General features: G+C 44.4%; 1 long non-coding RNA gene and 3 other non-coding genes across 4 annotated transcripts in view; 2 read left to right on the top strand and 2 right to left on the bottom strand.

Annotated features, from left to right (window-relative positions):
- The window catches only part of LOC144670309 (uncharacterized), a 621,539-nt gene that overhangs the window by 199,685 nt on the left and 396,560 nt on the right, over positions 1 to 25,294 (bottom strand). The window lies entirely within an intron of this gene.
- Positions 2,770 to 2,841, top strand: trnag-ucc (transfer RNA glycine (anticodon UCC)). Its single transcript has one exon. It is a non-coding gene; the product is annotated as a tRNA-Gly (tRNA).
- trnaf-gaa (transfer RNA phenylalanine (anticodon GAA)) lies at positions 11,621 to 11,693 on the top strand. Its single transcript has one exon. It is a non-coding gene; the product is annotated as a tRNA-Phe (tRNA).
- Positions 14,711 to 14,792, bottom strand: trnas-gcu (transfer RNA serine (anticodon GCU)). The gene has a single exon. It is a non-coding gene; the product is annotated as a tRNA-Ser (tRNA).

Below are 25,294 nucleotides of genomic sequence, written 5' to 3'. Positions count from 1 at the left end.
CAATAGAACTGAGTAAAGTTAGGAGAGGGGTGAAATATAAGCTGGTTTAAGGTGGGGGATCGGGGGAGAGAAGTTGGGCGGGGAGTGGTAGTAGGGACAAGCAAGCAGTGATAGGAGCAGATAATCAAAAGATGTCACAGACAAAGGAACAAAGACGTGTTAAAGGTGGTGCTATTATCTAAGAGAATGTGCTAATTAAGAATGGATGGCAGGACACTCAAGGTACAGCTCTAGTGGGGGTGGGGTGGAAAGACTGACAGGGCATTACAGGTATATATTTAAAAATAATGGAAATAGGTGGGAAAAGAACAATCCGTATACATTATTGGAAAAAACAGAAGGGAGCGGGAAGAAACGGAAAGGGGGTGGGGATGGGGGAGGGAGTTCAAGATCTAAAGTTGTTGAATTCAATATTCAGTCCAGAAGGCTGTAAAGTGCCTCGTCGGAAGATGAGGTGCTGTTCCTCCAGTTTGCGTTGGGCTTCACTGGAACAATGCAGCAAGCCAAGGACAGACATGTGGGCAAGAGAACAGGGTGGAGTATTAAAATGGCAAGCGACAGGGAGGTTTGGGTCTTTCTTGCGGACAGACCGCAGGTGTTCTGCAAAGCGGTCGCCCAGTTTACGTTTGGTCTCTCCAATGTAGAGGAGACCGCAATGGAAGCAACGAATGCAGTAGACTAAGTTAGGGGAAATGCAAGTGAAATGCTGCTTCACTTGAAAGGAGTGTTTGAACCCTTGGACGGTGAGGAGAGAGGAAGTGAAGGGGCATGTGTTGCAACTTATGCGTGGGCATGGGGAGGTGCCATAGGTGGGGGTTGAGGAGTAGGGGCTGATGGAGGAGTGGACCAGGGTGTCCCGGAGGGAACGAACCCTACGGAATGCCACCAGTGGGGGGTGAAGGGAAGATGTGTTTGGTGGTGGCATCATGCTGGAGTTGGCGGAAATGGCGGAGAATGATCCTTTGAATACAGAGGCTGGTGGGGTGATAAGTGAGGACAAGGGGGACCCTATCATGTTTTTGGGAGGGAGGAGAAAGTGTGAGGGCGGATGCGCGGGAGATGGGCTGGACACGGTTGAGGGCCCTGTCAATGACCGTGGGTGGAAAACCTCGGTTAAGGAAGAAGGAGGACATGTCAGAGGAACTGTTTCTGAAGGAAGCATCATCAGAACAGATGCGACGGAGGCGAAGGAACTGAGAGAATGGGATGGAGTCCTCACAGGAAGCTGGGTGTGGGGAGCTGTAGTCGAGATAGCTGTGGGAGTCGGTAGGCTTGTAATGGATATTGGTGGACAGTCTATCAACAGAAATTGAGACAGAGAGGTCAAGGAAGGGAAGAGAAGTGTCAGAGATGGACCATGTGAAAATGATGGAGGGGTGGAGATTGGAAGGAAAATTAATCAATTTTTCCAGGTCCCGACGAGAGCATGAAGCAGCACCGAAGTAATCATCGATGTACTGGAGAAAGAGTTGTGGGAGGGGGCCGGAGTAGGACTGGAACAAGGAATGTTCCACACACCCCATAAAGAAACTGGCATAGCTGGGGCCCATGCGGGTACCCATAGCCATACCTTTTATTTGGAGGAAGTGAGAGGAGTTAAAGGAGAAATTGTTCAGTGTGAGAACAAGTTCAGCCAGACGGAGGAGGGTAGTGATGGATGGGGATTGTTCGGGCCTCTGTTTAAGGAAGAAGCTAAGGGCCCTCAGACCATTCTGGTGGGGGATGGAGGTGTAGAGGGATTTGACGTCCATGGTGAAGAGGAAGCGTTTGGGGCCAGGGAACTTGAAATTGTTGATGTGACGTAAGGTGTCAGAGGAATCACGGATGTAGGTGGGAAGGGACTGGACAAAGGGAGAGAGAAGGGAGTCAAGATAATGAGAAATGAGTTCCGTGGGGCAGGAACAGGCTGACACGATCGGTCTGCCGGGACAGTTCTGTTTGTAGATTTTGGGTAGGAGGTAGAAGCGGGCCGTCCGTGGTTCGGCGATTATCAGGTTGGAAGCTGTGGGAGGAAGATCTCCAGAGGAGATGAGGTCAGTGACAGTCCTAGAAACAATGTCTTGATGTTCAGTGGTCGGGTCATTGTCCAGGGAGAGGTAGGAGGAAGTGTCTGTGAATTGACGCTCAGCCTACGTGAGGTAGAGGTCAGTGCGCCAGACAACAACAGCACCACCCTTGTCAGCGGGTTTGATGACAATGTTGGGGTTGGACCTGAGAGAATGGAGTGCTGTAAGTTCAGAGAGACAGGTTAGAATTGGTGAGAGGAGCAGAGAAATTGAGACGACTAATGTCACGCCGACAGTTCTCAATGAAAAGATCAAGAGAAGGTAAGAATCCAGAGGGAGGGGCCCAGGTGGAGGGAGAATCCTGGAGGTGGGTGAAAGGATCCGTTGAACGGGGGGAGGACTCCTGCCCAAAGAAGTGAGCACGGGGACGAAGGCGGCGGTAGAAGAGTTCAGCATCGTGCCGAGCCCGAAATTAATTGAGGTGAGAGCGTAAGGGTATGAAACTAAGTCCTTTGCTGAGCACTGAACGTTCAGCGTCAGAGAGGGGAAGGTCAGGGGGTATAGTGAATACACGGCCGGGGCTGGGATTGGAAGATGGGGTGGGGACGGAGGGACAGGCAGGGGTGGAGGGTCCGAGATGGGTGTTGGTGTCGATGAACATGGTGAGAGTTATTGCAAAACAGTTTATCAATCAGTAACAAAATGTCAAAGATATAGTGTGTTTCGCGGTACTTTAAATGCTGACTGTGATGTAAGGAAGTGTGCGATGGTGGTATAGTGGTGAGCATAGCTCCCTTCCAAGCAGTTAACCCGGGTTCGATTCCCGGCCATCGCAGCAGCGGTGTATTTTTTAGCCTTACCCGTGGTCAGACCACAATTCCGGACGCGTGGAGGTAATCTCTGTGGTTTCCAAAATGAGATAAAGAACAACAGAAAGTGTGGGGAGATTTCCAACAAGGAAATAAAGGACTAACAAAATAAAATACTTCAAACGTTTTCGTTATCACGTTTTTCGAACGTAAAATTCGGGCCTTGGTTGGAAAGACGCCTCACCTCCTCCCTCTCGCCTATTTCCGATATGTGGATGATACGTTTGCTATATTTATATCCGCAGTTGCATGTAACAATTTCCTTACATGTCTTTATGGGCTCCATCCTGCGCTCAAATTCACCTATGAAATGGAGCAGTCAAAATAACTCCCCTCCCTTGACACACTAGTTGAGGAATCTTCCAGAGGATTCTCTACCAGGTTTACCGCAAGCCGACCTTCACTGGTCAATCTACGCGTTGGGATTCTTATAGTTCCACGCTCTGTAAGATTGGTCTTATCGGCAACGTTGTAAATAGGACCCGAGCCATTTGTTCACCGTGCAAGCTTGATGCTGAAACCGGGCTCATCAAAGGCATCCTGCAGGGTAATGGCTACCCTGATCAGATCACTTCGCGCTGTGTATCACACAAGCTCATGACCGGGCCTAAGACCGTCACTTTCCACCCTGAAGTATATTCTCTATCAGTATAAATTGTTGTCTTCCCCTTGTATTGGTTTTCTTGGGAGTGTCCTGTTGAGTACAGAAGGAAAAGCTTTGACATGTCTCTTTTTTCAGCCATTTTCAAATACATTGGCGTTTATTTTCAATTTGAAAACCCGTTTCCGCTCTGCCAGTTTGGTTCAGTCAATCTCCGGCCCATTTTCTCATTGATCTTTGAAAGTTGATGAAATAGGCTGCACTCTGATTGGTTACAAAAGCCACCCAACGAGATTCCGAACACATTGACCATTCAGAAGTGGCCGACTGCATTCCCCAGAAGATAGGGGAAGGGTGAGTGCGGGAGGAATTCTTCATTCGTGGTGTAAGTGTGTGTAAGATTGTAGAAAGACCGGCGGTAGAGCCCAGGACAAAGCCAAAGTCAAGTCTCGCTCCTCCCGGGCTGGACTGCAGCTCCCCGCGGGACGTTTTCACAGGCTCCTGAGAAAGAGCAGCTATGCTGAGCGTGTGGCTGCTGGAGCGCTCCGCTCTTCAGATTGTAACATTCCCGGCCGCTTTCAGGGGACAGGATCAGAAATCAGCCGTTTCTCTCTGTCCCAATGAAGCCTGTGTGAAGGAGTCGGTTGGTAACCTATAGTATTGCGTTTCCAGTGAGCTGAGATTGGCTCTGTTTTAAATCGCTGCTTTGTTACAGCCGGTTACAGATAACAGATTGACACATTTAATCTGTTCCTAAAATAGCGCCAGGATTCTGTGACGCAAAATGCAATATTACAGCTCCTAAAGTGTGAGATTAAAATTGCCAGGAAATTAAGCCGTTTGGCTATTACCTATTTTTCCCTCAAATTGGCGGGCTTTTCGAGTTTGAAAATATAAGCCAATCGGCACTTCCAATTCCTTCTACCGGGCTCTCCGATTGGTTGAAGATTTAGATTGAGAATTGACTGACCAATCAGAGCTAGAGCCTGGCTAAAGCCTCTCAAACCATTCACAATGATTATTTATAGAGGTCAAACTGATGGAATCTGTATCTTCCACCCCACCTGCACTTGAGTCCTAAAATAAACTTTTTTCCAACAGGCAAATAATCGAAGGAACCAGAATAAATATGGTGTTTCCTCCAGCCAAGCTAGAATGAAGATTCCCGCCAGCTCCTCCCAAACAGTCCGTACATTATCACTGACAGAGCGCAGAGACACAGACAGGACATCAATTTCACAGTCTCAGACAGCAGAAATAGTTCCAGAGTCACACTTTCCATCCATCAATCAAACAGCGCAGGAGAGATAGACGTTGTTCCAATGTTATCTCGACTCAGTACCACAGACGGGTAATCCACATTCTCACCCACGATACAATTTGCACCAGGCCAATCCCACAATATTACAGCCTTAGCTACAAACTAAATGTCAAATAAAACTGATGCATGTTTCCAATTTCAAGTTTACAGTCTTAACCTTAATAATGTACACTGAGATTCATGTTATGCAACGGTCCAATATTTGCACACATCATTAGTTTATAAATTGCATTATTAATTCCCACATTGTGTTCTGACACATACATTAGATGCAAATCCAAACCTTAAGTGCATTATCAGTTTGAGATATTATGAAAGTGAGTATAACCTGAGATCCAAACTCAGATTCTAGTTAAAACTCACCCTGATTAAGAAACTGAGATACAATATTAATTTGATGAGTATGAATTGAGCTATAAACTTCATGCTAATTCTCAATCCTCACACAGTGTCAAATTAAAGATACTTTACCAATTCAGGACTGAGCTCCATTTTGCATTTGTGTGGAAATTCTGACTCAGAATCAGACACAATGCCACATATCAAATCGTTTCGTACAAGCTGGAGTTACACTTGCGGACCACTCCAGGATCAGATTAAAGGATACATTATCTTTCACAATTGTATGCACAGTGACAGATATTTAATACCATTGTTTGCTTTAAAGCTACCATATCAGTGGCCTTTTTCTCTGCTGGAAATGTATGTGGAATGAATCCAAAAATAAAATTAGTCCCAGAGACTGAAGGTTATATAATGAATCCCACACTCACACAGAGAATAATTCTCAGGCACATTTTCAGTGCCAGATGCTGAAAGATACAGGCTGTTCACTGCACGCACTCACAATAGCTGAATCTGAGTGATACTGAAGAAATATGACACACCAATTGTACCACTGAGAGATTTAGAAAGAGTCCAAGCATCACATAGAGTAACAGATGCTGACAGATACAAATGGGAGACCACACACTAGCACACACACTATAAACTCCACTTTCACATACAATACCAATGATTGAAAAACACCAATTGAACCTCACTATTTTTTATACCAAAGTTTGACAGACCTGATTCAGAATGAATCTCATGCTCACAAACAGATCCAAGTGATGAAAGAAACATATGATTCCCTCACTTCTTTTACAATATCACAGGTACAGAGTGCCATTGACAGATCTGTATTGAATCTTATACTCACACACGTTACGAGAGTCTGACATGTATGTAACGGATAGAGAATGGATACTACACTCAAAATCCTGACTTGGAAATATATTGCTGTTCCTTCACTCACTGGGTCAAAATCCTGGAACTCCCTTCCGAATAGTACTGGGGATGTACCTACACCACATGCACTGCAGTGGCTCAAGAAGGTAGCTCACCACCAGCTTCTCAAGGGCAACTAAGGATGGACAATAACTGCTGGCCTAGCCAGCGAAGCCAACATCCCACGAATGAATAAAAAAAGGGCACCAAAGACTTCAGATTCAGAATGATTTCCACGTTCACATGCAGAAGTACTGATTGATAGAGTTAAACACACACACATCATTAAAAGATTCAGAATGAGTCCCAAACTCATTTGCATTTCCAGAAAGTGATTGAGTACATAACACTTGCACACCTGCAGTTCTACGGGAAGGCTCAAAAAGTGTCCTCATACAATACCAGAAAATGCAATATGCAGTCTGAATATGACACAGGTATATTGTACCAGAGAATGAGAGACACAGAAAGACTCCAACACTCACTTTCAGCACCAGAAGCTGACTGATGGAGCAAAATCCTTCCACATGCAGTTCCACTATCAGTTTCAGAATGTAAACCACCTCTCTCAGTATCAGAAAATACTGATACAGATAGGAATGGAATATAACACAAATATACTGTCCAAGAGAGTGACTGTTACAGAATAAATCCAAACATATTGGCAGATCCACTGACAATGTCTCCACACTCACATACAGTAACCAGGACTGACAGCTTCAGAATGTCTCTCAGTTTCACACAGTACCAGTGAGTGACATAGATATTGAATCCCACATTTACAAAATGGGCCAGAAAAGGCCAGAGAAGAATGTATCTCACTCTCAAATACAAAACTACAACCTGACGGTTTCAGCACAACATTATAACTTCTGCTTGGTATAACAAAATATTATGAAATGTCATCTTCACCGTTAGTAATTACAAATACCTCCCTTCGCCGTCCAATAAAATATGAACGGTTCTTCTCCGTCCTGTCGCTCTCTGAGTGTGCTGACATCTACTGGCCAGAGCTGAGAAGTGCACCAGAGCGGAACTTTTTTAAAAATTCAATGGATACGAGATTCGCTGGCTCGGCCATCATATTTGTACAACCGGGAACACGTTTGTACTGCAGGGAAGCATTTTACACAACAACAAAGAACATTTCTCAACACCAGAGAGCACAATTCCACAGCAGGAAATATATTCTAAACATGTGAAACACTTTAAAACTATAATGGAACAGTAGACATTAAAGACCAAGCAGCAGAGTGGCGCAGCGGAAGCGTGCAGGGTCCATAACCCAGAGGTCGATGGATTGAAACCATCTTCTGCTATTAACATTCTCATTAATGCCAAAAGGGAGCATTTTCTGTTGCCCACAAGCATGTCCGTTATTTGCATGAGCTTAATGCAAAAATTCAATCTTGAACATGATGTTTAGTCACAGACGGACACAAGCTGTAAATGCTGTGAACACATCCGAGCCAATTCCCTCAGCCCATTGACCCCAAAGAATTGGCACAGACGCAAATGGCCGGTGTGGCCACCTACTATTCACTATCATATTGTTAAGTCATTCGAAATTCCAGTGAGTCTCGATCCAACCTGATCAACTCTACTTCATTAGAAAACCCCCTCAGTCGAGGGGATACCCCAGTCACCTTTCTCGGGAACTGCCTTCAATGCAAGTTATGTCCATCCTTCAGTAATCAGGCCAAATCAACACCAATTATTCTAGGTGTGGTCTCGCCAATGCCCTGTACAGTTGCAAAAAGGCTTCTCCGCTTTTCTATTCCAGTCCCCTTGCAATTAAGACCAACATTTCGCATGCGCTCCTAAGTATTTGACGCACCTAAATAATAACTTTTTATCAATGATTCTTATACAGAGGCACCCATATCCATCTGTACTGCAGCATTCTGCAATGTCATCTAAACATTTTTTGTAATTCTTGTACAAGGATGCCTCTGTACCACAGGATTATGCAGTCTCTCTCCATCTAAGTAAAATTCCTCTCTCCTATGCTTCTTGCAGAAGAGACATTTCTGACATTTTACTACATTGTACTTGCATTTTATCCCCACTCACTTGAACATCTACATATCTATGCAGACTCTTTCTCCGCCCTCCGGTCCCACTCAGCTCTCACTCTCAGCTCCTCTGGCATATTCCCAAGATTCTGACTGTTTAGGAAATTCTCGGATCTTTCTTTAGTTCAAGATGGATGACCTCACACTTCCCAGTGTTGACCACCACCGACCACAGTTTTATTCACTCACTGAATCTGTCAATGACCCTTTGAAACTTGCTACTCCCACATACACTACTAACCATGTCACCTAACCTAGTGTTATCAGCAAACTTGAATATAGGCTGGAAGTTATTAAAATGTACAATAAAACAGAAAATGCTGTAAAAACTCAGCAGCCCTGGCAGCATCTGTGCAGAGAGAAACAGAGTTAACGTTTGAGTCCATATGACTCTTCTTCAGAGCTCGCCACAACTTTACCCTTTATGTCCCTTATTCAATTTTGTATCCATGCTGTCGCTGCCCCTTTAATCCCAGCTGCTGGAATTTTACCAAGTTCATTATGTGGGACTTGTTCAAATCCCTTTGGAAGTCCAGACACACTTCATCATGCTCACGTCCCTGGTCAATGTTCTCTGACACGTCATCAAAGAGCTGTATTAAGTATTTCAGTGCTGATTTTCTGTTAACCAATCTGTGCTGGTTATCATTTATCAACTCATGTTCTACCGAGCGACAATGAATTCTGTTCTGGATTATTGTCTTTAAACATTTCCCCACCACCAGCATGAGACTAACTGCTCTGTAGTTACTGGATTTATCCCTCTCCATTTTAAACACGGATGTAACATGAACAATCTGCAGTTGTTTGGCTTCACTCCCATCTCCAAGGAGGATTGAAAGATTGTGGCTCGAGTCTCCGCTATTTCCACCCTTCATTCCCTCAGTAATCCAAGATGTATCCGATGTTGATTGAGCAGCTTTTCTACTGTGAGCGGTGCCAGCCTTGTGATAGCTTCCACTTCATCTATTTTCACCCTATCCAATTTCCCCACCAATGACATTAGCAGCATCCGCTTGTTTTGTGATGACAGGTTTAGTGCAAAGTTTACGAGGCAAATACCAGGGATGGGCCAGTTGTCTTATGAAGTGAGATTGAACAGGTTAGGCTTGTATCACATGGAGTTCAGGAGAGTAAGAGGCAACTAGATTCAAACCTTTACGATCCTGAGGGTCTTGACAGGGTGGAGGTGGAGAGCACGTTTCCTGTTGTAGCAGAATCTGGAACTAGGGGTCACTGTTTACAAATAAGGGGTCGCTCATTTCAGACAGAGTTAAGAATTTCTTTTCTATCTGAGGGTCGAGCGTCTTTGGAGCTCTCTTCCTCAAAAGCTCGTGGAAGCAGAGTCTTTGAATATTTTAACGGCAGAGTTAGATAGATTCTTGAATAACAAGGGGGGAGTGAAAGGTTATTGGGGGTAGGAAGTAATGTGAGGCTGAGGTTACAATCAGATCAGGCAGGGTCTTAATGAATGGTGGAGAAGGCTCGAGGGGCTGAGTGGCCTACTCCTGCTGCTAATTAGTTTGTTTGTATGTTCTCATTTAGTACATCAGCCATGCCCTCTCCCCAGACAGGATCTCCAAATCAGCCCCACTTAAAGTGACTGCCCTTATGCTGGTAAAAAATCTGCAGTGTTTTCGGTTGTTAACTGCAAATCTTTTCTCAAACGCTCTCCCTTCTGATCTAATTTCCTTTTTCCATTTCTCCTCTGCACTTTCTGTATTCTGCTTGGTTCGCTAATGTATTATGAATCTGACTATTATCATCAGACTTATTTGGAGTTCCCACAGAGCACAGGATGTGTAGGCAACAGCTCTCAGCTGTCCCAACATTTCACTGAAATGAGTTGTCTATTTAAGTAAAGTTTTCGTTATTTAGAGAGTTCCACTCCTTCCCTCTTGTACTTTTGCTGCAGTATCTCGGTTAAAATTACACAGCAGCTCCTTCCCCCTTTGCACTTAACCCTCACTTGCAAATAATTGAATTTTTTAAGTCTTCACTCTGAAATTTACTCTCTCTGTGTTTGAGCTCACAGGTCACTTGAGTTCTTGTTTGTAATATTATTGCTCCACGTAATTTACCTGAAAGTAAGATTTGATTTTGAATATCAATTCATTTGCACTGTAATTCCAGTTTATTTCAATTCAATATATCAACAAACTAGAAGTTTGCTCCTAGTTTCTATGTTTGCAAGGGAAAATCTAGAGGTGACTTATTTGTTCTGCAATAACGTGCCTGCTCAACTCAGGTCAATAAATCCTGTTCTAAACAGAACGCTTTATCCAGACAATGCATCCACTTGATCAGCTGATGGTGCACGGAGCACTCAGCTTTTCCTCACTGAACTTCACAAGAGTTGATTCAGTTTTGATGTTGACTTGTTCGCTGGTGTCGATTTACTCAGACTCTTCACCTGATTTCTGTGCTGTCCAATGAAGCTTCCTCAGCAGAGTTCTCATAATAACTTGACTTATCCTCACAGGATTTCAAACTTAATGGTTTTTGAACTATTTTATCAAATGATTTCGTTTTGTAAACGTCACAATCGCTCTCATGATCAGGCAGAAAGTTTAACTGCTGTGATTTCAAGCAGCCGACAGCATTATTTGAGATGTCATTGAGACAGGATTTTGAGTTTGAATCCAGTCACAAAATCTTCCAATGAAGCTCAAGGTTCGCTGGAGGAACAGCGGCTCATCCTTCAATGAGGAACTTTACAGCCTTCCAGTGTGAACATTCAGCTCAACAATATCGCTCTGTAAAAACTGCCAACATTCTGGTGTCCTTCTGTTCCAGATGTGGGTTTGAGCCTCGGTTTCACTGAGATGTTCTGAATTGATCTTGTTCTTGACGTCACAAAGCGCTTTATTATTCAACACGTCTGTCCATTACAGGGGCTGATGGAAGATCCAATCAGTGAGGTGCGCATTCACCGTTTTAAAACATTATTTCAGGGGCTGTGAGCGTCGCTCGCAAGGCCAGTCTTTGTTACACATCCCAAAATGTCCTTGAACTCAGTGTCTTTCTCAGCGGGCAGTTAGGAATTAACCTCATATGTAGTCCAGACCAGGGAAGACATCCGAGAACCACCACTGAGATTAGCGTTTAATTGCAGGTTTTAATTAGTGAGTTTAATTTCCATCAGCAACTATGGTGGGAAATGAACCCAAGTCCCCGGAATATTTCCACTGCTCCAATGTTTGACCTTAGAGAGAGATGGAAATATCATGTCGAATGGACTCTCAGTCGGATCTCCATGTTATTGTGAACAAAAGTATCGAATCCAAGATCTTACAAGGAAAGCCGAAGCAAGCTGGCCTCATAACTTGGGTTGGAGAATCACATCAGTGATTCCAGGCGAGCTTCTGCAAAATCACCGCAATAAGGCGGAAACAGTTGATAAAGTAACGACGAAGGTGGGATTCGAACCCACGCGTGCAAAGCACAATGGATTAGCAGTCCATCGTCAGACACTCTCAGCCGAAATAGCTCAGTTGGGAGAGCGTTAGACTGAAGATTTAAAGGTCCCTGGTTCAATCCCGGGTTTCGGCAACAAGTTGCAAATCCTTTTAACTGGGCAGCTGCTGCTCGTGTTATTTGCCAGCTGATAGTGCCATCAGTTTTTGGGGATACCCAGTGCAGCTTCTGAGGGGAGGGGAGACTTCCCCTCCTCCAAAGCACACGGGCAGCTCTGTGCCCGCTGGTCCACGTTACTGGAATAAAGCTCGGTTTCACCTTTCTTGATAAAAACATATGAAAAACCGCTGGTCAACTCAGCTCCCATTAAACTATGCTAACAACCGTGCAACTCTCATATGTTCCCAGCTTCTGGTCCATCGATCGGTCATTGGGAATTTAAATTCCTGAAAATCCGTCTGTTGATCCATTGCAATGGTGCTTCTTTTAACATTAACCAGGGGACCGTAATTGGAATCAAATTAATCCATTGTTTCCCTCTTGTTTATTTTTATTTCTTTGTGTCTGTGTCTCTCAGTGATTAGGTCGAGAAATGAGCTCGCCTCTGTCATGCGGCGGACGGAGCTCATGAGTATTACAAATATTTACCCTTTCCTTTTAAATTCAGATCCGAATTTACCATTGAAACACAGGAAATGCTGCTTAACCTGCTCTAAGGGCACTTCTATGACTCACTGAAAAAACATAATTTGACCTTTCAGTAGAGCTCTTTGTGTGCAGCCGTTTCTGAGGGTCTTCGTCAGTCATGGATATTTGTATCGGATCTTAGTTTTCTGCATGTTTAGTGAGAAGCCCAATATGTCATCTGCTTTACAGAAGGAGTCGACAGTGACCTGGAGCTAAGTTTCTTAGTGAGCGCCCTGTTACGAGCGGGATGGGAGGAGTGCGCCGTTGGTCTAGTCCCACTACTCCACAGGTCGCAACATTAGCTCAAATGTTCATTTCACTCACCAAAATGGCCAATTATTTACCTTCACCAGTGTTCCCGAGAATAAAATAGGTTTAAAAGTGGATTATTTCAATTAACCATAAATTTGTCTGTTTATTATAAAAAAAGGTATTTAGAATAGAAAAATAAAGCTTATGAACATTCAGTATGGATCTGAAATTATGCGAATTAATCTTTCGAGATACCATAAGTCACACACACACACACATACACACACACACGCTCTCCCTCTCTCACAAACACACACACACACACACACACACACGCTCTCCCTCTCTCACAAACACACACACACAAACACACACACACACACACGCTCTCCCTCTCTCACAAACACACACACACACACGTTCTCCCTCTCTCACAAACACACACAAACACACATACACACATACACTCATAATAGAAAACCACGATATTAAAAAGAGAAATAGGGGAAATTAAAGCAAAATGATGGGGATGTTGAAAATCAGAAACAAAAACAGAAAATGCTGGAGAAAATCAGATGGTCTAACAGCATCTGTGGGGAGAAATAAATACAAAGTCAACGTTTCGAGTCCTTATGACCCTTCTTAAGAAAGGGGACAATTTTGCCAAACATTAAACGTCAATGGTTCAAGGCAAAGGTCAGGGTGTGCAGTCCTTGAGATGGGGTCAGTGTTCCACAGTAACTCCCCCAGCACTGATCCGTGACAACATCAAGCAGTTGGTCCTTCTCTTCTCAAAGGAAAAAAAAGTCCACTTTTTAAAACAGTCTCCGAGGTATGTTTTCTTTCAGAACCATGAAAACCATGTGACCCTATTTGAACACAGCCCTATCGGGTTGAAATGTTCACAGCCTGATTTCAACATGGAGTTGTAGGCTTGTCTGAAAGAACATTCAGACTGGCAGAACTGGGGGTGTCTGTGGGGCCGGGGTGGGTGGAGTGGTGGGTCCGGGAGGCGAGTGTGGTGGCAGTTGGGGGGATGCACTGAGGGGAGGGACGTGTTGTGGCGGCGGATGTTGGTGGGTTGGGCGGGAGGGTTACAGCTTCATATTACTTGACCATATTTTAGCTGTGTTATAGGAGTTGCAGAAATTCAGCTTTAATTCGACTTAGTAAAGAAGCTCAGGGGGAATTAACGGTCAGGGAAGTTAGGCAATGCTCACTTCAATTACTGGTCATCACATGTCTAAGTGGCAGTTTCTCAGGGCAGTAAGAGTTGAGATGGGGTTACTTTTGACAGAAAGTGTTGAAGTGGCATTTTCCTGCGACAAAACTGATAGCCAAGAATGTGCGGTAAATTAACAGAAAGTCCAACAACTCATCCACACAGTCAAGCTGGTGAAACGAAATGAATGGCGACCTGGCTCTCACCCTGATCACTCGGTTCTCGGACTCCTGCAATGTTCCGATGAAACTCAAGGTTCGCTCGAGGAACAGCGCCTCATCCTTCAATGATGAATTTTACAGCCTTCCAGTGTGAACATTCAGCTCAACAATATCGCTCTGTAAAAACTGCCAACATTCTGGTTTCCGTCTGTTCGCAGATGTGGGTTTGAGCCTCGGTTTCACTGAGATGTTCTGAATTGATCTTTTTCTTGACGTCACAAAGCGCTTTATTATTTAACACGTCTGTCCATTACAGGGGCTGATGGAAGATCCAATCAGTGAGGTGCGCATTCACCCTTTTAAAACATTATTTCAGGGGATGTGAGCATCGCTCGCAAGGCCAGTCTCTGTAATACATCTCAAACTGTCCTTGAACTCAGTGTCTTTCTCAGCGGCAGTTAAGGATCAAACTCATATGGAGGCCAGACCAGGGAAGACATCCGAGAACCACCACTGAGATTAGTGCTAAATTGCAGGTTTTAATTATTGAGTTTAATTTCCATCAGCAACTATGGTGGGAAATGAACCCAAGTCCCCGGAATATTTCCACTGCTCCAATGTTTGACCTTAGAGAGAGATGGAAATATCATGTCGAATGGACTCTCAGTCGGATCTCCATGTTATTGTGAACAAAAGTATCGAATCCAAGATCTTACAAGGAAAGCCGAAGCAAGCTGGCCTCATAACTTGGGTTGGAGAATCACATCAGTGATTCCAGGCAGAGCTTCTCCAAACTCGTCGCAATAAGGCGGAAACAGTTGATAAAGTAACGACGAAGGTGGGATTCGAACCCACGCGTGCAAAGCACAATGGATTAGCAGTCCATCGCCTTAACCTCTCGGCCACCTCGTCGCAAAATGCGGTCTATTAAACCCCCTTCTATACTTTTTGCATCCATGAACCGTTGAAATAAATGATCCCCTTTGGTACAAGCACTGAATATTCGGCCAGATGTGTAAAGATGGAAACGTAGTTTGTGTCATTAAAATAAATGTGCATCACATCAGATCACGGACTGTTGTAAACCGACTGATGTGAAACGCTTCAACACTTCAACCTGATATCCAACATGTTTCTACACAGTGTGAAAACCCACCGCGGAAAGACCGGAACATACAAGCATTTGGTAGCAAAAAGAAACCCCTCCCAGCTCACTGCAAGCACCGGAACACAGCTAAAATGTGGTAAATTAAAATGAAACACTGGGGTTCCCAGCTCTGCTTGTCCTTTCAGTCAAGATTGAAACTGAGTGCAATCAGCCTCCCACATGAATCCACAAGTAGACAGTTCCCTCATTTGATGCATTAGAATAAATTCAGAGTCTCATGGCACGGAGAAACGCTCTTTAAACTTGGCATTCATTTATATCAGGTGTGTTGAGGTGATGCATTCCCTGCAATGACTTCCCGGGTGTTCAAACCGGGTCCTGATTTCCGGAACCGCCACCACCTCGAGCACGAAATAAAAATGCTGCATTAAGATGGGCTCGTCCGGGATTTGAACCCGGGACCTCTCGCATATCAACTCGACGAAAATCCCAAAGTGAGAATCATGCCCCTAGACCAACGAGCCACCTGCATAAGAAAACGCAAACAAGGAATCCTTTCATTGTCACACAAAGTGCATCAAACATAAGCGAATTACAGTTCATGCTGGAAATATTTTCCAATGTTTTAGAAACTCCGGGGTCACTCAGCTCCTGACCTCATTGCAGCCTTGGTCCAAACCTGAATAAAACTGCCGAACTCAAGACGTGAGGTGCCAGTGACTGCACTTGAGTTCAAAGAAGCATTTGACCTAATGTGGCATCAAGGAACTCCAGCGAAACTGAAGTGAAAGGAAGTAAGGCGGGAAACTCTCCACTGGTTGGAGTCGTCCCCGGGGTTTCTAAAACATTGGAAAAGAATTCCAGCATGTACTGTAATTCGCTTATGATTGATGCACTTTGTCTGACAATGAAAGGATTCCTTGTTTGCGCTTTGTTATGCAGGTGGTTCGTTGGTCTAGGGGTATGATTCTCGCTTTGGGACTTTCGTTGCATGAATATGCGAGAGCTGTCGGGTTCTATTCCCGGACGTGCCCATCTTAATGCAGCATTTTTTTTACGCTCGAGGTGGTGGCAGTTCCGGAAATCAGGACCAGGTTCGAACACCCGGGAAGTCATTGCAGGGAATGCATCACTTCAACACACGCGATTTAAACGAATGCCAAGTTTAAACAACGTTTCTCCGTGCCATGAGACTCTGAATTTATTCTCAGCAGGTGTGGCAGCATCGGTGGAGAAGAAATCAGTTAACGTTTCGAGCCTTCACGGCCCTTCGGCAGAACTGAAGCATAGTTAGGAGAGGGGTGAAATATAAGCTGGTTTAAGGTGGGGGGGGGGGGGGGAGGTGGGGGGGAGGTGGGGGGGGGGTGGTGGGGGGGCGTTGGGGGAGAGAGAAGTTGAGGGTGGGGTGATTGTGGAGATAAGCAAGCAGTGATAGGAGCAGATAATCAAAAGATGTCACAGACAAAAGGATCAAAGAGGTGTTGAAGGTGGTGATATTTGTCTAAGAAAAGTGCTAATTAAGAATGGAAGACAGGACACTCAAAGTACAGCTCTAGTGGGGGTGGGGTGGAAAAGACTAACAAGGTTTTAGTTTTAGATTTAAAAATAATGGAAATAGGTGGGGAAAGAAGAATCTATATAAATTATTGAAAAAAAAAGGTGGGGGGGGGGGGAGAAACGGGGTGGGGATGGGGGGAGGGGGAGTTTAAGATCTAAAGTTGTTGAATTCAATATTCAGCCCGGAAGGCTGTAAAGTGCCTAGTCGGAAGATGAGGTGCTGTTCCTCCAGTTTGCGTTGGGCTTCACTGGAACAATGCAGCAAGCCAAGGACAGACATGTATCAGAGATGGACCATGTGAAAATGATGGAGGGGTGGAGATTGGAAGGAAAATTAATCAATTTTTCCAGGTCCCGACGAGAGCATGAAGCAGCACCGAAGTAATCATCGATGTACCGGAGAAAGAGTTGTGGGAGGGGGCCGGAGTAGGACTGGAACAAGGAATGTTCCACACACCCCATAAAGAGACAGGCATAGCTGGGGCCCATGCGGGTACCCATAGCCACACCTTTTATTTGGAGGAAGTGAGAGGAGTTAAAGGTGAAATTGTTCAGTGTGAGAACAAGTTCAGCCAGACGGAGGAGAGTAGTGTTGGATGGGGATTGTTCGGGCCTCTGTTCAAGGAAGAAGCTAAGGGCCCTCAGACCATCCTGGTGGGGGATGGAGGTGTAGAGGGATTGGACATCCATGGTGAAGAGGAAGCGGTTGGGGCCAGGGAACTGGAAATTGTTGACATGACGTAAGGTGTCAGAGGAATCACGGATGTAGGTGGGAAGGGACTGGACAAGGGGAGAGAGAAGGGAGTCAAGATAACGAGAAATGAGTTCCGTGGGGCAGGAACAGGCTGACACGATCGGTCTGCCAGGACAGTTCTGTTTGTGGATTTTGGGTAGGAGGTAGAAGCGGGACGTCTGAGGTTGGGCGACTATCAAGTTGGAAGTTGTGGGAGGAAGATCTCCAGAGGAGATGAGGTCAGTGACAGTCCTGGAAACAATGGCTTGATGTTCTGTGGTGGGGTCATGGTCCAGGGAGAGGTAGGAGGAAGTTTCTGCGAGTTGACGCTCAGCCTCCGCGAGGTAGAGGTCAATGCGCCAGACAACAACAGTACCACCCTTGTCAGCGGGTTTGATGACAATGTTGGGGTTGGACCTGAGAGAACGGAGTGCAGTGAGTTCAGAGAGAGACAGATTAGAATGGGTGAGAGGAACAGAGAAATTGAGATGGCTAATGTCACGCCGACAGTTCTCAATGAAAAGATCAAGAGAAGGTAATAATCCAGAGGGAGGGGTCCAAGTGGAGGGAGAATATTGGAGATGGAAAAATTTATTAATTTTGCTTCCAATCTCCACCCCTCCATCATTTTCACATGGTCCATCTCTGACACTTCTCTTCCCTTCCTTGACCTCTCTGTCTCAATTTCTGATGATATACTGTCCACCAATATCCATTACAAGCCTACCGACTCCCACAGCTACCTCGACTACAGCTCCTCACACCCCGCTTCCTGTAAAGACTCCATCCCATTCTCTCAGTTCCTTCGCCTCCGTCGCATCTGTTCTGATGACGCTACCTTCAAAAACAGCTCCGCTGACATGTCCTCCTTCTTCCTTAACTGAGGTTTTCCATCCACGGTCGTTGACAGGGCCCTCAACCGTTTCCGGCCCATATCCCGTGCATTCTCCCTCACGCCTACTCCTCCTTCCAAGAAACATGATAGGGTCCCCCTTGTCCTCACTTATCACCCCACCAGCCTCCGCATTCAAAGGATCATCCTCCGCCATTTCCGCCAACTCCAGCATGATGCCACCACCAAACACATCTTCCCTTCACCCGCCCTGACGGCATTCCGTAGGGATCGTTCCCTCCGGCGCACCCTGGTCCACTCCTCCATCACCCCCTACTCCTCAACCCCCACCTATGGCACCTCCCCATGCCCACGCAGAAGATGCAACACCTTCCCCTTCACTTCCTCTCTCCTCACCGTCCAAGGGCCCAAACACTCCTTTCAAGTGAAGCAGTATTTCACTTGCATTTCCCCTAACTTAGTCTACTGCATTCGTTGCTCCCAATGCGGTCTCCTCTACATTGGAGAGACCAAACGCAAACTGGGCGACCGTTTTGCAGAACACCTGCGGTCTGTCCGCAAGAAAGACCCAAACCTCCCTGTCACTTGCCATTTTAACACTCCACCCTGTTCTCTTGCCCACATGTCTGTCCTTGGCTTGCTGCATTGTTCCAGTGAAGCCCAACGCAAACTGGAGGAACAGCACCTCATCTTCCGACTAGGCACTTTACAGCCTTCCGGGCTGAATATTGAATTCAACAACTTTAGATCTTAAACTACCCCTCCCCCCATCCCCACCCCGTTTCTCCCCCCTCCCCTTTTTTTTTCAATAATTTATATAGATTCTTCTTTTCCCACCTATTTCCATTATTTTTAAATCTAAAACTAAAACCTTGTTAGTCTTTTCCACCCCACCCCCACTAGAGCTGGACTTTGAGTGTCCTGTCTTCCATTCTTAATTAGCACTTTTCTTAGACAAATATCACCACCTTCAACACCTCTTTGATCCTTTTGTCTGTGACATCTTTTGATTATCTGCTCCTATCACTGCTTGCTTATCACCACAATCACCACACCCTCAACTTCTCTCTCCCCCCGCCCCCCTCCCCCCCCCCCCCACCTTAAACCAGCTTATATTTCTCCTTTCTCCTAACTATGCTTCAGTTCTGCCGAAGGGCCGTGAAGGCTCGAAACGTTAACTGATTTCTTCTCCACCGATGCTGCCAGACCTGCTGAGTTTTTCCAGGTAATTCTGCAATTAATTCTGCATCTGTCAGTATCTGGAACTGAAAAGGACTATGGGATTCATTCTGTATCTTACAATCTCTGTTAATGAATGTCAGTAAAATTCATTTTGTGTGCATTATTTTCCAGTACTGGAATTGATGGCGGGATTTAACATTTAACTTTTATTCCATGGTACTGCATGTGAATTTGTGTCACATCCTGTATCAGTCACTATCTTTGTGTGTGTCTGTATGTGCATGCAGGGCTCATTCTGTATTTGTCAAAATCTGGTACTGAATTGGAATTTGGAATAATGTATTTTAATATATGTCTACATCTGGGGCAGAGAGTTACTGTGGGATTAATTGTATATCACTCGGTTACTGGGACTGTGTATGTGAGTGGGATTCGTACTCTATGTGACTTGGGAGCTGTATGTGAGGGTACTTTTCTTCCATATCTGTGTTTAATTGGTATCTCAAGAGTGGTCAGCAAAACCATTTATTTCACATTGTAGACTGCAGTTCAGGGTTAACCTGTTTATTGTGATTGGTTCTAAGATCACATGTAAACCTAATTGGGTAAGGATTGGGATGAGAGGTTTCCTTCCTGACAGGTATTAAGATGTGAATCATTTACAACACCATGCCTGAGATAACTATTGAGTACAGATCCAGAATTAATCCCAGATTCATAAGCAACATCAAAGATTGAGAACAATAAAATAAACCCCACATTCACACACAAAACTGGACATGGTGAACTACTGGACAAACCCTATACGTTACCAGGCACGGACAAACTGCCCAATACACAGACAGCACCAGAGACTGACACATGCAGAATGAATCCCACATCTCACACAGTATCACTGACCAGTAGATACGGAATGAATTTCAAACTGTCTGAGATGTAGAAATAGAGAATGAATCAGACTTTCACACAGTAGCCCAGACTTACAGACACAGAGGAATCATGAGCAGACGTTCAGAATCAAAGCCTGATAGAGACAGAATGAATCCCACAGTCATTTAGTTATCTCCTCCTATCGCTGCTTGCTCGTCCAAACAACACCACCCTCTCCCCCGCCCCCTTAAACCAGCTTATATTTCACCCCCGTCCCTATTTTTACTTAGTTATGTTCAAGGGTCATGAGGACTCGAAACATCAACTGTGCTCCTCTCCGCCGATGCTGCCAGACCTGCTGAGTTTTTCCAGGTATTTCTGTTTTTGTTACAGGCCTTTTCCTGTCTCGATGTGTCCACAGAAACAGCAGGAGCCAATTTATTCTGGACTGGTGCCGTCTGCTGGCTGCATGTGAGACGTGCAAAGAGGTAACTTCTATGGGGACGTTTTAAATGAATGTGAAACGACATAAACATGGTGAGAATTATTGCAAAACAGTTTATCAATCAGACACAATATGCTAAAGATATAGTGTGTTTCGCGGTACTATAAATGCTGACTGTAATTAAAAAAGGTGTGCGATGGTGGTATAGTGGTGAGCATAGCTGCCTTCCAAGTAGTTGACCGGAGTTCGATTCCCCGCAGTTGCTGCTTATTTTTCCGCCTTACCCGTGGTCAGACCACAATTCCGGACTCGCGGAGTTAATCTCTGTGGTTTCCAAAATGAGATAAAGAACAACAGAAAGTGTGGGAAGATTTCCAACAAGAAAATAATGGACTAACGAAATAAAATAATTCTAACATTTTCATCACTCACGTTTTTCGATCGTAAAATTCGGGCCTTGGATGGAAAGACGCTTCACCTCCTCCCTCTCGCATATTTCCGATATGTGGATCATACGTTTGCTATATTTAAATCCGCAGCTGCATGTAACAATTTCCTTACATGTCTTTATGGGCTCCATCCTGCGCTCAAATTCACCTATGAAATAGAGCAGTCAAAATATCTCCCCTCCCTTGACACACTAGATGAGAAATCTTCCAGAGGATTCTCTACCAGGTTTACCGCAAGCCGACCTTCACTGGTCAATCTATGCGTTGGGATTCTTACAGTTCCACGCTCTGTAAGATTGGTCTTATCGGCAACCTTGTAAATAGACCCGAGCCATTTGCTCACCGTGCAAGCTTGATGCTGAAACCGGGCTCATAAAAAACATCCTGCAGAGTAATGGCTACCCTGATCAGATCATTTCGCGCTGTGTATCACACAAGCTCATGACCGGGCCTAAGACAGTCACTTTCCACCCTGAAGTATATTCTCTATCAGTATAAATTGTTGTCTTCCCCTTATATTGGTTATTTTGGGAGTGTCCTGTTGAGTGCAGAAGGAAAAGCTTTGACATGTCTCTTTTTTTCAGCCATTCTCAAATACATTGGCGCTTATTTTCAATTTGAAAACCCGTTTCAGCTCTGCCAGTTTGGCTCAGTCAATCTCCGGCCCATTTTCTCATTGATCTTTGAAAGTTGGTGAAGTAGGCTGCTCTCTAATTGGTTACAAAAGCCACCCAATGAGATTACGAACATTGACAATTCGGAAGTCGGCCGACTACATTCCCCAGAAGATCGGGGAAGGGTGAGTGCGGGAGGAATTCTTCATTCGTGGTGTAAGTGTGTGTAAGATTGTAGAAAGACCGGCGGTAGGGCCCAGGACAAAGCCAAAGTCAAGTCTCGCTCCTCCCGGGCTGGACTGCAGCTCCCCGCGGGACGTGTCCACAGGCTCTTGAGAAACAGCAGCTATGCTGAGCATGTGGCTGCTGGAGCGCTCCGCTCTTCCGAATGTAACATTCCCGGCCGCTTTCAGGGGAGAGGATCAGAAATCAGCCGTTTCTCTCTGTCCCGGCGAAGCCTGTGTGAAGGAGTCGGTTGGTAACCTATGTTATTGCGTTTCCAGTGAGCTGAGACTGGCTCTGTTTTAAATCGCTGCTTTGTTACCGCCAGTTACAGATAAGAGATTGAGAAAGTTAATCTGTTCCTAAAATAGCGCCAGGATTCTGTGACGCAAAATGCAATATTACAGCTCCGAAAGTGTGGGATTAAAATTGCCTGGAAATTAAGCCGTTTGGCTATTATCTTTTTTTCCCCTCAAATTGGCGGGCTTTTCGAGTTTATCAGCCAATAAAATATAAGACAATCGGCACTTCCAATTCCTTCTACCTGGTTCTCCGATTGGTTGAAGATTTGGATTGAGAATGGACTGACCAATCAGAGCTTGAGCCTAACTAAAGTTTCTCAAAACATTCACAATGATTATTTATAGAGGTCAAACTGATGGAAACTGTATCTTCTACCCCACCTGTACTTGAGTCCTAAAATATACTTTTTTCCAACAGGCAAATAATTGAAGGAACCAGAATAAATATGGTGTTTCCTCCAGCCAAGCTAGAATGAAGATTCCCGCCAGCTCCTCCCACACAGTCCGTACATTATCACTGACAGAGCGCAGAGACACAGACAGGACATCAATTTCAGTCTCAGACAGCAGAAATAGTTCCAGAGTCACACTTTCCATCCATCAATCAAACAGTGCAGGAGAGATAGACGTTGTTCCCATGTTACCTCGACTCAGTACCACAGACGGGTAATCCACATTCTCACCCACGATACAATTTTTAGCAGGTCAATCCCACAATAGTACAGCCTCAGCTACAAACTAAATGTCCAATAAAACTGATGCATGTTTCCAGTTTCAAGTTTACAGGCTTAACATTAATAATGTACATTGAGATTCATGTTAAGCACCGGTCCAATATTTGCACACATCATTAGATTATAAATTGCAGTATTAATTCCCACATTTTGTCCTGACACATACATTAGATACAAATCCAAACCTCAAGTGCATTATCAGTTTGAGATATTCTGAAAGTGAGTATAACCTGAGATCCAAACTCAGATTCTGGTTAAAACTCACCCTGATTCAGAAACTGAGATACAATATTAATTTGATGAGTATGGATTGAGCTATAAACTACATGCTAGTTCTCAATCCTCACACAGCGTCAAATTAAAGATACTTTACCAATTCAGGACTGAGCTCCATTTTGCATTTGTGTGGAAATTCTGACTTAGAATCAGACTGAATGCCACATATCAAATCATTTCGTACAAGCTGGAGTTACACTTGCGGACCAATCCAGGATCAGACTGAAGGATACATTATCTTTCACAATTGTGTTCACAGTGACTGGGATTTAATACTCAGCCAAAGCTGACACACATTGTTTGCTTTAAACCTACCATATCAGTGACTTGTTCTGCTGGAAATGTATGTGGAATGAATCAAAACTTATAATTAGTCTCAGAGACTGAAAGTTATATAATGAATCCCACACTCACCGAAGCAGAGAATAATTCTCAAGCACATTTTCAGTGCCAGATGCTGAAAGATACAGGCTGTTCACTGCACTCACTCACAATAGCTGAATCTGAGTGATACTAAAGAAATATGACACACCAATTGTCCCACTGAGAGATTTAGAAAGAGTGCAAGAATCACATAGAGTAACAGATGCTGACGGATACAAATGGAAGACCACACACGAACACACACACAATAAACTCCACTTTCACAAACAATACTGATGATTGAAAAACACCAATTGAATCTCACATTTTTTTTATAATACCAAAGTTTAACAGACGTAAAATTAATCGCACCGACAGATACAGAATGAATCTCATGCTCACAAACACAACCAAGTGATGAAAGAAACATATGACTCCCACACTTACTTTACAATATCACAGATACAGAGTGCCATTGACAGATCTGCTTTGAATGCTGTGCTCACACACGTTACGAGAGTCTGACATGTATGTAACGGATACAGAGTGGATACTACACTCAAAATCCTGACTTGGAAATATATCGCTGTTCCTTCACTGTCACTGGGTCAAAACCCTGGAACTCCCTTCTGAATAGTACTGAGGATGTTCCTGCTCCAAATGCACTGCAGTGGTTCAAGAAGGTAGCTCACCACCACCTACTCAAGGGCAATTAAGGATGGACAATAACTGCTGGCCTAGCCAGCGAAGCCAACATCCCATTAATGAATAAAAAAGGGCACCAAAGACTTCAGATTCAGAATGATTTCCATGTTCACGTACAGAAGTACTGACTGATAGAGTTAAACACACACACACCATTATGAGATTCAGAATGAGTCCCAAACTCATTTGCATTACCAGAAAGTGACTGAGAACAAAACACTTGCACACCTACAGTTCTACTGGCAGGCTCAAAAAGTGACCAGACGCTCATACAATACCAGAAAATGCAATGTGCAGTCTGAATATGACACAGGTATATTGTACCAGAGAATGAGAGACACAGAATGACTCCAACACTCACTTTCAGTACCAGAAGCTGACTGATAGAGCAAAATCCTTCCACACATACAGTTCCACTGACAGTTTCAGAATGTAACCCACCTTTCTTCAGTATCAGAAAACACTGATACAGATAGGAATGGAATATAACACAAATATACTGTCCAAGAGAGTGACTGTCATAATAAATCCAAACACATTGGCAGTTCCGCTGACATTGTCTCCACACTCACATACAGTAACCAAGACTGACAGGTTCAGAATGTTTTTCAGTTTCACACAGTACCAGTGAGTGACATAGATATTGAATCCCACGTTCATAAAATGGGCCAGAAAAGGGCAGTGAAGACAAAATACAAAACAACGGTCTGAAGGTTTCAGCACAACATTATAAATTCTGCTTGGTACAACAAAATATCATGAAATGTCATCACCACCGTTCGTAATTTCAAAAACCTCCCTTCGCCGTCCAATAAAATGTGAACGGTTCTTGTCTGTTCTGTCGCTCTCTGAGTGTGCTGACATCTACTGGCCAGAGCTGAGAAGTGCACCAGAGCGGAACTTTTTTTAAAATTCAATGGATAAGATTCGCTGGCTCGGCCATCATATTTGTACAACCGGGAACACGTTTGTACTGCAAGGAAGCATTTTACACAACAACA

The sequence above is a fragment of the Cetorhinus maximus genome, chromosome 31, assembly GCF_964194155.1.
Source record: "Cetorhinus maximus chromosome 31, sCetMax3.hap1.1, whole genome shotgun sequence".
NCBI lineage: Eukaryota > Metazoa > Chordata > Chondrichthyes > Lamniformes > Cetorhinidae > Cetorhinus > Cetorhinus maximus.
The sequence above is the reverse complement of the archived record's forward strand: the minus strand, read 5'-3'. Positions and strand labels throughout refer to the sequence as shown.